A 15,992-nucleotide genomic window follows, 5' to 3' on the forward strand; every position below is an offset into this window, starting at 1 on the left:
GGATCTGTAGTGAACACTGTATTAGCTGTTATCGTCACTTCTACCACCACTAAATCTCTTCTTAGCATCCCAAATAAAATCACATCCTACCAAGGAAAAAGATGTATTTCATTCTCTAAAATGGTGGTGGCCTGGCCTCAGGTTTACCACCTGATCTAAAAAGACTGAAGCCTCTCTCTCACAGCCAGAGCACATTAACGGGAGCCAAGGCCTGAGCTGCTCTGTTCTTTAGGCAGAAGAGGCCACGTACTCAGACCGAGCAGTTTGGGTTGCATTCATTAAAATCTGTACCTCCATCATATGCCGAAATAAAAATAAAAAAGGAAAAAAAATAATAAATGTTAATTGTGTCTCTAGTCTGTGCTGAGCACCATACCAGATACCAGGTGTTGAATTTATTTGCTCATGGTTAGCATTTTCTCTGCACTCTCTAAAGCCAAGGCCTTGTTTCTTTACTGCAAGGTGCTGCTTATGTAAAACAAATATTACATAAGAAATATCTCCCAGGATGAAACTAACAAGAATAGTAGAGGGTACTCCAAACTGTCCACTTCTATTTTTTTCTTATAGTTCTATAATATGAAAATCCTCACCTACTTTTTAAATTTGATAAGGCAGATTATTCCCAGATGACGAGTTTTTGCCAAGTATCTGCCAGAAAGGACGACTTCAGACGAGCTGGCTCTGAAATCAACAAACTGATAGCAGACCACCACATCTACCACCCTGTGAATAGAGCTGGGAAGGCTGCCAACTCTGAGAGTCCCGTGGGACCCAGGAGAGGTGACACACAAGCACAGAGCATGCACGTAAGCTATCATCACCAAGGAAATCATCTCTAAAACTTGCAGCTAGGCACCAGAAGCTTAAACTGCTCAATAGAAGAGCCTTAATATTGACTGAGGCCCAGGTAACATGTAGCCACTTATAAAACAGCTGATATAATGATTATTATTTTATGAAGTTGCATCATTGTGTTTAGGCAGCACAGGGAAGAAAAAGAGCACTGACTTAGGAGTCAAGCCAGAGCTTGAATTCCAGGAATACCACTTAATAGCTATGTGACCCTGTGCAAATATTTAATTTTTTTAAGTCTCATTTTCTGCATCTATCTTATACAGCTTCAAATTTGAGGATCTTTGTGAGAATTAAAGAAATGATTCATGTTAAAAGCCCTGCCCACCTCTCATTTTCAGGCAGGAAAAATGTCCCAAGGAACTTGCCCCTGATTTAGAGGAATAATGAAGGGGAATCCAAGGCAAATATTACCCCTAATTTTCCTAAGAGCCTAATTTTGATAACTGATATTTTTAAGGCTCTGACAGTTCCTGAGATATTATGAAAAATGCAACCAAACCTTCTCCAATAAGCTCTTTCTCACCAGATTGTATAGTGGGCAATAAAGAAGGCTTCAGCTTTGTCCTGCAGAGCACCATGAGCTCTGGAACTGGAGCCCATATCCTCCTGGCTCCTCTGCTCCAGTGTCTTTCTATCCAAATCCCCAATGCAGCTGCTAAAAAGAAAGATAACTTTCTCTCCATACAAGTAATCTATACATAGCATGGCACGTACAGTAAGCGTAGGCAATTTGCCTTAAGTTTTTTTCATTTATCAATAATAATATCTGTCAGAGGCCGGGCTCGGTGGCTCACGCCTATAATCCTAGCACTCTGGGAGGCAGAGGCGGGTGGATTGCTTGAGCTCAGGAGTTCGAGACCAGCCTGAGCAAGAGCAAGACCCCGTCTCTAATATAAATTAAAAAAAGAAATTAATTGGCCAACTAAAAATATGTAGAAAAAATTAGCCAGGCGTGGTGGCTCGCGCCTATAGTCTCAGTTACTCAGGAGGCTGAGGCAGGAGGATGGCTTGAGCCCAGGAGTTTGAGGTTGCTGTGAGCTAGGCTGATGCCACAGCACTCACTCTAGCCTGGGCAATGAAGCATGACTCTGTTTCAAAAAAAAAAAAAAAAAAAATCTGTCAGGTACAAAGTTTGACTAATACATACTTTAAAATAAACTTAAAACCTAAATATATCAGAAAGCTGGGAGACTTTACAGTTCCTAAGTTTCACTGGGTCTAGATTTAAAATCAGAAGGGTTGAACTTAAGCTCTGGTTCCATCTCAAACTGACCATATTACTCTGGGGAAGCTATTCAATGTTTCTAAATTAATTATAGTTTCCTCATCTGTGAACCGATAATATTAATTACCTAATAGGGTTATTTTAGCATTAAATATCACATGTGGCAGTTTTAAAAACCACAAAGTTTTATACAAATGTTATATTATAAAATTTTAAGCTTTTTTATTATTGCCCCTTTTGTCAGCTACAAAGTGTGTTATATAATAAAATACTAGAAGTCTACATTTATACATAGCTCTCCCCAGCTGGCCTAGCCTACCTGGGCACTTTTTGTATCTCACACCACACCTTAGTTCACACCCACTGAGTGCAAGTTCAGTTTTTCTGTGAGCCCTCCCATTCCCAGTCCACTTTCAGACAAAAGGATCATCACAGCTTTTGACACTCTCCGTTTGGAATTTCAAAATCTGACATTCATTTCCAAAAGGTGAAATCTGATTTGCCTTATAGAATGACAAAAAAACATGTAACTTTCTTAAGTATCACCTTTACGTGCCCATATACATACATTCTTAAGAAATAGGCCCCTTTCTTACGTAAAGACCAATAACTTCTCAGTCTATAACATCTCCAAAGTCTTAGCACCCCCAAAAAAGGATTGGCTTTACATTTGGGGCATTTCATGGTGTGTTGAAGGGATCCCAAAGTCCAGTCCCAAGTTTGATGATTCACTAGGACGACCCAACAAGATAGCATACAGTCATACTCACAACTATAACTTATTACAGTGAAAAGATATAAAGCAAAATCAACAAAGGAAAAAGGTACATGGGGTAAAGTCTGGGGGAAACCGGGTGGGAGCTTCCAAAGGTCCTCTCCCAGTATAGTTACCCAGGACACACAAGTTGTGACAACATGTGCAAAATGTTACCAACCAGAGAGTTCATTAGAGATTCTAGTGTTTTTATCAGCGGCTGGTCACATAAGCACCTCCTGCCTGACACGTACCCAAATTCCAGGCTCCCAGATAGAAAGCAGGTGTTCAGCATAAACCATATTGTTTGCACAAACAGTTTAGGCACAGTGAGCTCTTATCATTTAGACTGGTGGGAAGCCTCCTGAAATCCAAGTTCCCAGGCACCAGCCAAGGACCAAATTTGCAAACATGCCTTTCTAAGGATAAACTGTTTCAGGCCTGCTATGTTAATTCTTTTCTGTACACATGGGAATAAAAATCCCAGATATCTAATTAACTGCCCATTGACCACTAAAGAATATGAGAATAGCCAATCTATGTGCTGAAATCCTTAAAAAGACAGTGAACATAACTCAGTACTTCAAAATATATTCATTCAACACACTTGTACTGTGTCATGGACTTTGAGCATTAAGGAAATAATAAGTCCCTTCCTTCCGTCTCTGCCCTCCAAGAACTTTCAGATCTGCAGGGAAGATAAGATGAGTATATAAAGAATTATAACACACAGTGGTACATGATGATGGTCATAAAAGAGGTATAAGCCAAACACTAAACCATTTAGAGAAAGGAAAGAAAAATTCCTGCTACAATGAACCAGAAGACCTGGGGGAAAATTACAAGAGAGCTGCAGTTTTAAAGACAAGCAGGATTTGAGAGTAAGTGACAGGGTTAGGAAGAGTTTGACAAAGGGAAATGAAAGTCCATAAAAAACATCCATAGCTGGGTGTGGTGGCACACACCTATAGTCCCAGCTACTCAGGAGGCTGAGGCAGGAGGATGCTTGGGCCCAGGAGCTTGAGCCTGGCAGTGAGCTAGGATCGTATCACTGCACTCCAGCTTGGGTGACAGAGCAAGACCCCATCTTTAAAAATAAATAAAACAAAAAACATCCAGTCTCCTTAATGAAATGTACAACGCTGTCCATGATCAACCTACTGTCTAACTCTCTGGCCTCAGCTGCTGCCAGCCTTGCCTCAAACATGAAACTGTGCCCACCACCTGTTTCCCCTTTTTCTTGACTTTCTGATTCCTATTAATCCATGTCTCCTCTCAAGTATCACTCCTCTAGGAAGCCCTACCTTGGCATTTGATTTCCTCTGTGTTCACATCTGCCTATTGACATTACACTGTGTAATTGTAGACATCTATCTTCCTCACTGAACTCTGAGCCTAAAACAATATCAGGCACATAATAAACAAAGTAAACACTCAGTGAGCATGTGTTGAATAAATTAACTCTTGCCTCCAATCTGATGTTCTTCCCACTACAGCATGCTACCCCTTTTATCAACAAATGTTCACTGATTCATAATGGTTTAAAAAGAATAGCGAAAAATTTTCAGTAAAGACCAACCAATCATACCATACTTAAATATGAAACTAAACTTACACACTTGGTCAGTGCACCTATAGCTGGTGAAGCACATAAACACACCATCAAGGACCTGACTATTCCCACTCACACTTCATCAGTCTTAGTGCTTTGGTCTCAAAGGAAAGAGACCAAACCAGAAACTACCACAGGACTAGTCCGAGACTTGATTAACACAGTGAGAAGGACTTGGGGCTTGGGACATGGAGGAGGACAGGTTCAGAGGTCTAGTATTCCAAAAGCCCTATGTGGGATGCCTCCACAATTTTAAAACATGATATCTTGCTCCCTGTGCACTGAATGTCAGCCCAAGACTTGTTTTTAGTTCCTGGCTGCTCAGAGAGTGATCTTGAGGAAAGTCTGCAAGAGAAGGAAAAAACCAAGCATATCCACCCGCTCCTCTCTTCCTCACACACCAAGCAAACACCTGTGCTCAGTGCTACAGTAGGGTCCCATCTGTCCCCCACAGAATCTGACAGGTGGAGCCATATCTCCTCCACACCCTTGGCTCCTAGCCACATGTCGGTTCCTATGGATAAACAGGTGACCGTCTTTACACTTAGGCATCTCTAGTAACCAAGGCTAATCTCCCCAGTGGCTCTCCCCAAGGAACCCAGATAATATTAATATGTCAGCTTTTCCCTCTGGTCTAGGTAAAGCACACAGCTATCAGAAAAACATAAACACAGGCCTAGAAACACACAAACACACACTGGTGTGTACTTGTGTCTGACTGCTTGGGGAGAAGGGCCACCCAGCTTCTTGCAATTTTCTATAGATAATAGTTTTACCGCCCCAGTCTCCCTGCTCCTCCCCCCAGGAAACTCAGAAACTGCTAACCACAGTAACACATGCTACTACAAAGCACTAACCAAACTCAGCATGCATTGGGGGTCAACTATTCCTAGAAACTTAAACTCAATTCTGGACATATAAAAAGAGGTCTTAAACATTCTTTCTGGGTTCAAGCCTCAATCATTTTGGCAAAAGCACACCTTATGGGTCCCTTATGGAAAATGGTAAATATGCTTAACTTCAAAGCAAGACAATGTATCTTTTTGAATAATTGAGCTCCAATTGTGATCCAGTCCATAAATTAGTATATGGAGTCACCATTTTCCAACACATTATATACCTTCCTGCAGAAGTCTTGAATTGAACAGGAGTACCATCTTTATAAATACCATTACCTTTTTACCAAAAAAAGCTTAAAAATATGTTATCTCATTTGTACCCACCAGTCCAAGCAGGTGTGCCAATTGACCTTAAATCCACTTTCCATACTTTGAGCAGTGTTACTATCCCTAAAGAGAAATTTAGTTATTTCACTCACAATATTGAGAAATATCCATTAGTTCCTTGCAGCCTCCATCATAAAAGTTTTAGCCTGATTTCACCGTTGGTCTTCAGCTTACCACATTAGCAGCACCTCCAGCTATAACTCCTCTGCCCTACGTGCCAACTCAGTGGTTTCTCCCTATTCCTTCAGTGTCCCATGCCCTTCCTGCCTCCATTCCTTTGAATGTGAAATGTCCTTCAACATTTCCTCTCCACTTCCCCTCTTCTCAACCTAGCAAACTCCTACTTAGCCATGGGTCTAGCTCATCTGTCACCTTCCTACTTTCCCAACTAGTTGCTCTCTTGGCAATCTCACAAGAAGCTATATTATTTATACTAGAGCATTTACCATCTTGTACTCTAAGTATTACTTTACCATTATTACCCTCAATAGCCAAGAGAAGAAGCCAAGAGGACACGAAAGAGAGAGCAGTGAAGAGAAAGGCAAGAAAAAGAAGGGAACTGACATTCATTGAACAGTGACTCTATGCAAGGCACAGTGATGCTATGAATGCAATTTTTTTCAGAAAAGGAAACTGAGACTCAGAAAGTTTAGTTACATGCTCCATGACACAAGTAGTAAGTGAATCCAAGATTTAAACTCAAGCTTATCTGACTCAAAAGCCAAGTTCATTCCACTACAAACCGGCCTCTATGGGAAACATGAGCTTCCAGACTCACACTTGCCTGTGGACACTAGCCAGAAATACATACTTTAACTCCTCTCCTATCACCTTGCCAGACATTGTGCTTCTGACCTTCCACCTATGATTGCACCTCAAAATCATGTTATTAACCATCAGATGGCAAAGTGTCCCTATGACTCTAGCGAGTACACAGTGATTACATTTGCAGAAAGTTGGTATGATGCTATTTCAAAAAGACTCAAGTGTGCACATTATAAAACAGAATAAAAGAGTGTCATATCTGAGTGATCTGACTAGGAAAACTAGTATAAAAAATTCTTGAATCTTAGTAAATCCCCATATCATGTATAGTATGAAGATCAACTTCATTTTTATTCAAGTTCTTCAGTATATTCCCTTGCATTTATCAAGTTGTGATGCCCCCAAATAATATGTAAGTGGGGTCTTCTTGCCTATTCTCCAGAGTCATATTTCAGTTGCTTTAGTTCCAGGCATTGCCGGTTTGTAACCACAGCAGTAAGCATCTGACTCCTCGAGCAGTGGTGTGCTAGGAGAACTCGTTTTCTTTTCCTTGGAAGGGTATGTCAAGTCCATCATTTATCTCTATGGTAACAGAAATATCCCAAGTTTTCAGTTTCAAATGTTATGGTCTACTATGAGACTCATACCAGACAATGTGTCTTAACACAAGATTCAGTAGGCATGATCATAACATCTTTCCTCTAAAGAACTTCCCCAAAAGAAGCAGTACTGGGTAGTGGAAAGAGCGCAGGCTTTTGAGTCCAAGTAAGTAACCTGAGTTCAAATGTTTGTTTGCCATTTACTGTGTCACCTTGGGCAAGGTACTTAACTCCTCTGTGCATCGATTTCCTGACACCTATGTGTCAGAATGCACTCGCTAGATAGTAGACATTATGTTGATCACATTCTTAGTATTCGTGACATCCTTAAAAGAAATGGAAAAGAATGATAACACTTTTTTCTCTTCCTAAGTAGAGGACCATAAATGATGTGATTTACCTAATGTAAATATAACAAGTACTTAACTTCCTAAGGGCAACACTTCAGTTACTATATTCCAGGGCAGTATAGATTCTTAAATAGGCTACTAAGTTGCTAACTCATCACTTTGTAGTCTAGTGTCATCCCTCGATATTTCCTAAAATACTTAAACATTAACTTTACTAACTCTATGTAACAAAATTTTTAAATTTTCACAACAAGCCCATTTTCAAGTATTATCTTGTGTGATCAAAACACTGGCCAAGGCCAGGAGTGGGAGCTCATACCTGTAATCCTAGCACTTTGGGAGGCCAAGCCAGGAGGATTGCTGGAGGTTAGGAGTTCAAGACCAGCCTGAGCAAGAAAGAATGAGATCGTGTCTCGACATAAAATAGAAAAATTAGCTGAGCATGGTGGTGCATGCCTGTAGTCCCAGCTATTCAAGAGGCTGAGGCGGGAGGATTGCTTGAGCCCAGGAGTTTGAGGTTGCAGTGAGCTATGATGACACCACTGCATTCTAGCTGGGACAACAGAGAGACCCTATCCAAAAAAAAAAAAAAAAAAAAAAAAAAAGTAATCAATTAATTAGTTAAAAATAAATTTAAATTTAAAAAAACACACCACCTGGTCAAGCTATATATCCTTATTCTGCATCTAGAACTCAGTTCGCAGCTTTCTGATTTCATAAATAATAGTGCAGAATACAATTAGGGTACAGGTAGGGCACAAGTACATCAGATTATCTTTTGATCATCCAAAACATGGGCTCTGGAGTCTCATGAGTTCAAATCTCTGTTGCTTTCTAGCTTCATAGACTTCTAAAAAATAAAATAAAAAACAAATCCCCGTTTCTCTTTATTAGCTTATCAGTTGTCACTTGGGCAACTTATTTAACTCATCTGTGCCTCAATTTTGTCACAAAATATGAACAATATTAGTATTAATAATAGATTGTTGTGAGGATTAAGTAAGTTGAAGTAGGTAAAGTGCTTGGAATAGTGCCTGGTACATAGTAAGCGCTCAATAAATGCCAGACATCACCAACATCATCATTCACTTGCCTCACAGGGTTGAAAAAAGCAGTCTGAAGCAGTCAGATATCATACAACACTTTACATTAGCAAACAAAGACATACCAGATCGGGCAAAATATTCTTAAAATAACTGAGGAAAATGAATCCCACAATAACTAATTACTACCACTAGGTGCCATCAATACAGTAGATCCATCATATTTGCAGATCAAACGCCTGTGGTTTCAACTATTCATAAGTTACCTTGAAGATATGTCCCATAGAAATTATCATTAAATTGAAAATAGCACCAGATAAGTATGAAGTGGTAAGTGCTTGGCTGATCAGTCTTTGGCCAAGCACCCAGCAGTGGCATTTCAATCTGTTTTTGCTGGTTTTCACTAAATATACCACCTTATTTAATTCTCTCCACAACCTTGTGAGGCAGGTATGATCATTCCCATTTTACAGACACATCAAAGAAACCATATGCTATGAGATCAGCTACAGAGGTGGGGACAGCAAAGGTCTCAGGATGCAACCCTAAACATGTCCCAAGATGGCAGAACTAAAACCACCCTGGAACACATTCCCTAAAAAAAAAAAAAAAAAAAAAAAAATCAAACGGAAACCCAGACCCTTTACTTCCAAAACTCAAATGACTCATCTAAAACCAACAGTGGTAAAGAATATGCCCTAAGGAATCTAACACGCTGCAGCTCGGTCTTCCCCCCAACACAGATCAGCAGCAGAGGAGGCACACATCTGACTGAGCAACTCAGCGTGGCCTGGGACCCAGCCGGTGCCCTCAGCCTCACAACCCTGTGTTTTAATCAAGTGACTCAGCCAGTGGCAGGAGAGGCCAGGCGCCTGTGGCCGTGAGTAATGGCAGCACAAAACACATCTGTCTAATCAGAAGCCGATGGTGATGGCGTCAGTTCTGTCAGGACTTACAGTAAAACAATGCTTCTGCTAGGGGAAAAAAGCCATCTATTCACCCAGAAGTCAAGTGATGCCTGCCTTTCTCGCTCTAACTCAGAATACAAATTTTTAGAATTGTTTGCTAGGTTTTATATCCACTTACCCACCCCCAAATATTTCTTGATGCATTTACACAAACAAGGCAACATATCTAGGAATAATAAACCAAATCTATTTCTACCAGTAGCTATAAAGTATCTAGAAAGTGTGACATTAGGCAATGCTTTTATTTGGGGCTTCTTTTATCTCAACTATCAATACAAGGGATAATGCACAGGAAAGTTTTTGTAGCTTGTTAAGTACTTCTTATGTGTAAAGTAACTGCAGGCCAGGCGCGGTGGCTCACGTCTGTAATCCTAGCACTCTGGGACGCCGAGGCAGGAGGATCACTCAAGGTCAGGAGTTCAAAACCAGACTGAGCCCAAGAGCAAGATCCTGTCTTTACTAAAAATAGAAAGAAATTAATTGGCCAACTAAAAATATATAGAAAAAATTAGCCGGGCATGGTGGCGCATGTCTCTAGAGGATGAGGCAGTAGGATTGCTTGAGCCCAGGAGTTTGAGGTTGCTGTAAGCTAGGCTGATGCCACGGCACTCTAGCCTGGGCAACAAAGTGAGACTCTGTCTCAAAAAAAAAAAAAAAAAAAAAAAACAGTAACTGCAACCATCTGAGGACATTGCACCACATTTCAGCAAAGACTTTCTGGAGAGTGATTCATTCATTATTCATTCTTTCACCTGTTCGTTTATTAATTTAAAATACCTTACTAAGTTCCCATTGAGTGCCAGCAACTGTGCCAGGCTATGTGCATGCAGAATCAAGAGCTCAATCTTTCCCCAGATTGGTCTTTTCATCTCCAACCTATGCCAACAACAGCTACATGCTCTCTGTCCTTTCTACTGTATCCTCTCTTCCTTCCTTCCTCCCTCCCTCCCTCCAGTTCTGAGCCACTCAAGAGCAAAGTCATATGCTTCTCCCACATTCTGCAAAGGTCCTAGCACAGGATCCAATGGGCACTAAGGAAAAGTACTGTACTTAGAAACCTTAGTGAAACACATGACTTCATTACCATAAGAAACTTGCTTTCATTATACTGTATTCCTGTCAACTCACCTTCCCCAAAACTGCCTGAAAGCAGTCTCCCCTCCTAACAATCTTAGGAAGTTCTTGATTAATAGCAACAAATAAGTGAGTGAAAAAAACCTCTCCTCTCCATGATCTGTGGATCATGTGTTCTGCATGAGGGCCGTCAGCTGGGGAGACCCTTAGACAATCACGAGGGGGCACCAAGGGATGGGGAACTTGCAGCCTTCTGACTGAATCCAAATTTTACAGAACTAATCCTTTTAATAAATCCATCTTCTGACACCTGATTTAACTGGATGTGGAAATTTTCTACCAGATTTCTATTTGGGCAGACATGAATGGAAAATAACCCAGAATCAGGTTTTTAAAACTGAAAGGAACCTCGTCTGGTCCAACTCTATAACTTTATAGATAAAGAAACTATAAAGGCTTGGGGAGAGGATATGACTAAACTCAGATTGCACAGATTGTATTTGGCAGATGCAGAAATCAAGCCACCTGCTTCCCAATGCAGGACACCTCGTCTCCTCAGAGCTGCCAGGAGCAGGGTGCATATCTGACAGTAGCCCTTGAAGTAATGGCCACTGGCACTCACCACGCCCACCTTGGGTACACTGCCTTTCCAGTTCTTATTGCTTCCTCCTAGCTTGCCTCTGCCTCGCCTCGGACAGCTAGAGACAGCTCTCAGGAGCTCTGGGCTTCCTTGCGCAAATGAATAGCTCCCTTGAATGGCAAGTCTGCTTTTATTCTGTCTTTCTCTTCTATTCAGGATTGTGATGAAGATCGAGATACTAGCCACTTTCTTTGAAGAAAACTTAGAGTAAGGTCCTGATAGAGCATTTATATCATAATTAAGTCCTACTAATGTTAAGCCAAGAGTTGGAGTCCAGCATTTTATAAAGACTGACAATGCTTTTGAATCTTTCTACATTTAAACTTTTTAAATAGCATACACACTTGTATGCAATTCAAGTAGCAAACAATAACACCTGACACTGGAGCCTAGCAGTGACTGTGGTAGTGGAGGCTAGAGTAGGTTCATTATCCCCAATTTACAGAGGAGGAAACTGGCTCAGAGAAGCTACCTGTCTTGCCCAAGGCCACGCAGGTAATAAAATCCAATGCGAGAGCAATGATCTTGTCTAGGACCCTCTCCTCCTAAGCAAATTAGCTTTTGAATGCTATACTCAAATTTTGCACAAGAACACTGAAGAACTACATTTGTTGTTATATTTGAGATATTTAGCAAGGAACACAGCTCGACTCTGCAACTTTAGCAACAGCACTCCTCTCTGCTGGAAACTAAATGACACAGGGAAATTATGGGGGGTGGGTCGGCTTTGGAGCTCACAAAGAGGATTAACCTTTATGATGCTTTTAATTATTCATAATTTATGTTCCATATTTTTTTTTCTTTTTTTTTTTTTCTTTTCCAGATGAATTGGTGTAGAATATGTTCCATATTTTTTAAAAAACACCCTGAGATAGTTCTTAGGTCTGACAATAATTCAATCAAAAGTAAGGGCTGAGGTAGAATGCTTTGTATTGAGTAATGAACAGAGAAAATGTTCCAGCCGGCCAGGCGTGGTGGCTCACACCTGTAATCCTAGCACTCTGGGAGGCCGAGGCGGGCGGATTGCTCAAGGTCAGGAGTTGGAAACCAGCCTGAGCAAGAGCGAGACCCTGTCTCTACTATAAATAGAAAGAAATTAATTGGCCAACTAATATATATAGAAAAAATTAGCCGGGCATGGTGGTGCATGCATGTAGTCCCAGCTACTCGGGAGGCTGAGGCAACAGGATTGCTTGAGCCCAGGAGTTTGAGGTTGCTGAGAGCAAGGCTGACACCATGGCACTCACTCTAGCCTGGGCAACAAAGTGAGACTCTGTCTCAAAAAAAAAAAGTAAGGGCTGGAAGGCAGTGGCTCATGCCTATAATCCTAGCACTTTAGGAGGCCAAGGCAGGAAGATCACCTGAGGCCAAGAGTTCAAGACCAGCCTGGGCAATAGTGAGACCCTTATCTCTACAAAAAAAAAAAAAAAAATGTTTTAATTAGCCTGGCATGGTGATGCACGCCTGTGCTCCCAGCTACTTGGGAGGCTGAGGCAGGAGGATCACTTGTGCCAGAAGTCTGAGATTACAGTGAGCTATGATGGCACCACTGCACTCTATCCTGGGGCACCAGAGCAAGACTCCATCTCAATAAATAAATAAGTAAATAATTTTTAAAAATTGTTTAGCTATGAGATGTTTATTTAAAAAAAGAACTATTCATTTTGGTGTGTGTGTGTGTGTATTTTTAATTTAGTCATCTAGATGCAGAGAAGAAGATCTGGAAGGCTATATCCCAAGTTTTACATTAGGTACTTCTGAGTATAGATGTATTGATTTTATTTATTATTATTAATGCTAATCTGTATTTTATCTTTTTTCTGCAATGAATATATATGGTTTTGGTAATAAGAAAATTATAAAGCGTAGTTTTAATTGTAAAACATATTCCTCATTTTGAAAAATGGGAAAAGGGGTTGTCTCCCCAACCAGTTAAAAAGCTCTATTACTGTGAACCAGAAAATGGAAAATGTAAACAGTATTCTAAGATCCCCCAGAACTTTGGCCCTGCTCCTCCCTCTGGGTACTCCCAGCCCCCAAGAATATATAACAATCTGCCAGGACATCAATTTTACTCAAATATTTTGAGGAAAAAACTTTTTTTATAGATTTAAACCAGAGTCCATATATCATGAAATCAAATGAAAAAAATGCATAAGTCTTTAAAACAATTTTCAAGCTTGCTGGGACCAATTTAAATTATACTGAACCCCAAAAGCACTTATTGGTCTTCTTTCCCATTGACAGGTCTTCCATGGAGAAGTTTGGGAAGCCCTATAGCAAGCAGTATCATTTGATTCTACCCCTTTTAAGAGAGTGACAATCACATTAAACCAAATCACTTTTCCTGTTGGAAAAAAAAAAAGTGCTACATTTTCCTTCATTTACTATATCTTTAAATTTTCTTTTTTAAACAGGTGGTAGCAAACATATTGCCAGGGAACTCTAGAAGCCTACAAGGGCACAGTTCACCGTACCTCCCATGCCCAGGGGAGAACCACCTGGCCTGACATCCTGGGTTTTGAGGATGGTGAAGCCCGTACTGCCCATGGGCAGCCTCACACTTCCACAGGGCAGCAGACCACTGTGCACAAGGTGCTAATTCATTCATTCCACAAATGTTTATTGAGTGAAGTCTGAACACAGCCTCTTAGGAGACAGTGGGATCATTCACAAGCCAACGGTCAAGTCTAACGGATCAGATGTGGACAATCGATCTTTCATTAGACCCACACCACCTCTAGGATACAGCAAACAGGGCCACAGCCCCACCCACGCACGAGCAGCTGGGCAGGATCAGGCAGGCCTTCCAGAACAGGACTGCTGCTGAAAGAAGCTAAGGCAGTCACGGATTCCCTCCAGAACAACCAAAACTCCTGCACCATAAGTGACATAATAGCTCCAAGATGCTTTGTATAGTGTCTGGCACCAAATGAGAGTGTGATAATGTTAGTCGTTTTTGCTCTTCTTATTCCAGCTTGCTCTTACTCAAGGTGCACAAAGCAAGTGAAAAGAACACAGGTTTTAGAACTGGACTAAATTTGGATCTCAGCTATGCTACTTATTATTTACATGATCAAGGGAAATAATCTTTCTGAGCCTCAGTTCCTCATCTGTGAAATGGGGCATAGTATACCACCCCTCAAGTGGCTTGTGAGAATTACGGACCTATTATATGCAAAGATGACTGGCCCATAGTACCTGCCCAATAAGACAGTCAACTTTGCCCTGCCACCTTCCCCATACCTTCTCTTCTCCTTTGTGGCTGCTCATCAAGGGCCCCGGAATCTGATTTCACCTGGATACCACACTAGGGGTGAGGCGAGACGGAAGAACTGCAGGGAAGTGTAGTGGGGAAGGTGAGAGGAGGGAGCTGAAGGAGATCTTCCAGAGAAACCCATGGAAGTCCTCGGCTCCTTTCAACTACCCTACTCTGGCTGCCCCATCCAGCTGACAGCAGGGGCCACCATCCTAGCTGGGAATGGCTACCACGAAGGGGACAGGAACCTGGATAACAGTTTACATCCATCCCATCTTCTGGTGTCTGTCAGAAGCCCTACTGGGCTTCCTCTGCACACCCCTGCCAGGCTGTGCGGGTCAGCAGACTGACAGTGTGATTCACAGTGTGTTCTTATCTCGGCTTCCATCTCAACCCAGAGCCCAGAAAGCTTCTGCTCACAAACCAGCACTAAATGAAAATAAGGACTTTTCATTAAGGCAGGAAGTGGAGCCCCTCAAAGTCAAAGGGAGGAGAAAGGAAAGGGAAGAGGAAGAGGCAGGAAGGGTGCAGAGAGAGAGAGAGAGAGAGAGACCCACTTCCTACATGTTGGTGGAGCCCTCATGTCTTAGAGACGCTGAAGCAGTCGGTTTTCCACTTTGAAAAGTAAATCCCACCACTGTGATTTATAGCTCGCCGCGGGATGAGGTCTGGGTGTAGGAGGAGAATTCCAAAACGTTCGGCTTATTTTCAAAGGAGAAATCAACAGCCCTTACCGGCTCTTCCCAGCAGCCCACCTGTAAGTAAGTCCCAACGCCTTACCTTTCTGCACCTGGGCAGTCAGGACTCTGCGCCGGTCCGGCCAGCAGCCAGCCCCAAGCCCCCCACTTTCAGTCCTCGAAAACCTCCGAAAGCGCGACAGCGCAGCAGATGCCTACCTGGACATCCCAGCTTCCTGGAGACTCGGCCGCCTGGGCAGCGCAAGTGGCTCTTGAGCAGGTGGGAAACTGAGGAAGGGAGCTTGCCAGGTGCCACAACGCAGTTCACGTTTTAGAACTCAGAATACATTTAAATAACGTCACTCTACACCAACTCCCTCTTTTAACACAGGAGGAAACTGAGAGCCAGAGAGAGACATGAAGTTGCCCGAAGTAACACTGCGAGTGGCCAGAAAAGTCGAGACTAGAACCCAGGTGCGCTCCTTCGAGTCGCTGCCGGGCAGGGGGCGCATCTCGCCACCTACCTGGTCTCGTCGCCCCCCGGCCCTCGGCCTGGTGTTCCAAACCCGGCAGCCCCGGGCGCGGCGCGTTCCCTTCTTCCGGGCTGGGCGCTGCGAGCCTCCCCCCTCCAGACCCGGCGCCGGCGACTCTGCCCCGCTCGCAGGCTCGCCGGGCGGCCCAGGTGTCGCCGGCCGCTGTCAGCGCAGCGGCCCGTGTGCCGGCTCCCCCCGAGGGCGGGCGGGCGGGCGCGCAGGGCGGTTCCTGGGCGCGCGGGCCAATGGTGCCGCGCCCGCCCGCCCGCCTTCCCTTCTTTCGCCCTCCGCCCCTCCTGCTGCTGCTCTCCCCATCCTCGGCTCTTTCTCTAGTGTACCTTGCCCTGAAACAACTCGTTTTCTGTGCAAATAAAGCAGCACCGGTACTTTGTGCTCACTGCGCGCTGGA

The 15,992-nt window shown here is 42.8% G+C and overlaps 1 protein-coding gene across 14 annotated transcripts in view; it reads right to left on the reverse strand.

The window, feature by feature from the left end:
* The window catches only part of SYTL2 (synaptotagmin like 2), a 105,394-nt gene extending 89,610 nt beyond the window's left edge, over nt 1-15,784 (reverse strand). For all 14 annotated transcript variants that reach the window (XM_076002399.1, XM_076002401.1, XM_076002397.1 and 11 more), the window contains exon 1: nt 15,571-15,784. The gene's annotated coding sequence lies outside the window, so the exon portion shown is untranslated. The remainder of the gene's footprint in view (nt 1-15,570) is intronic.
* Nucleotides 15,785-15,992: the final 208 nt, after the last annotated feature.

The sequence above is a fragment of the Microcebus murinus genome, chromosome 4 (genome assembly GCF_040939455.1).
Source record: "Microcebus murinus isolate Inina chromosome 4, M.murinus_Inina_mat1.0, whole genome shotgun sequence".
Lineage (NCBI taxonomy): Eukaryota > Metazoa > Chordata > Mammalia > Primates > Cheirogaleidae > Microcebus > Microcebus murinus.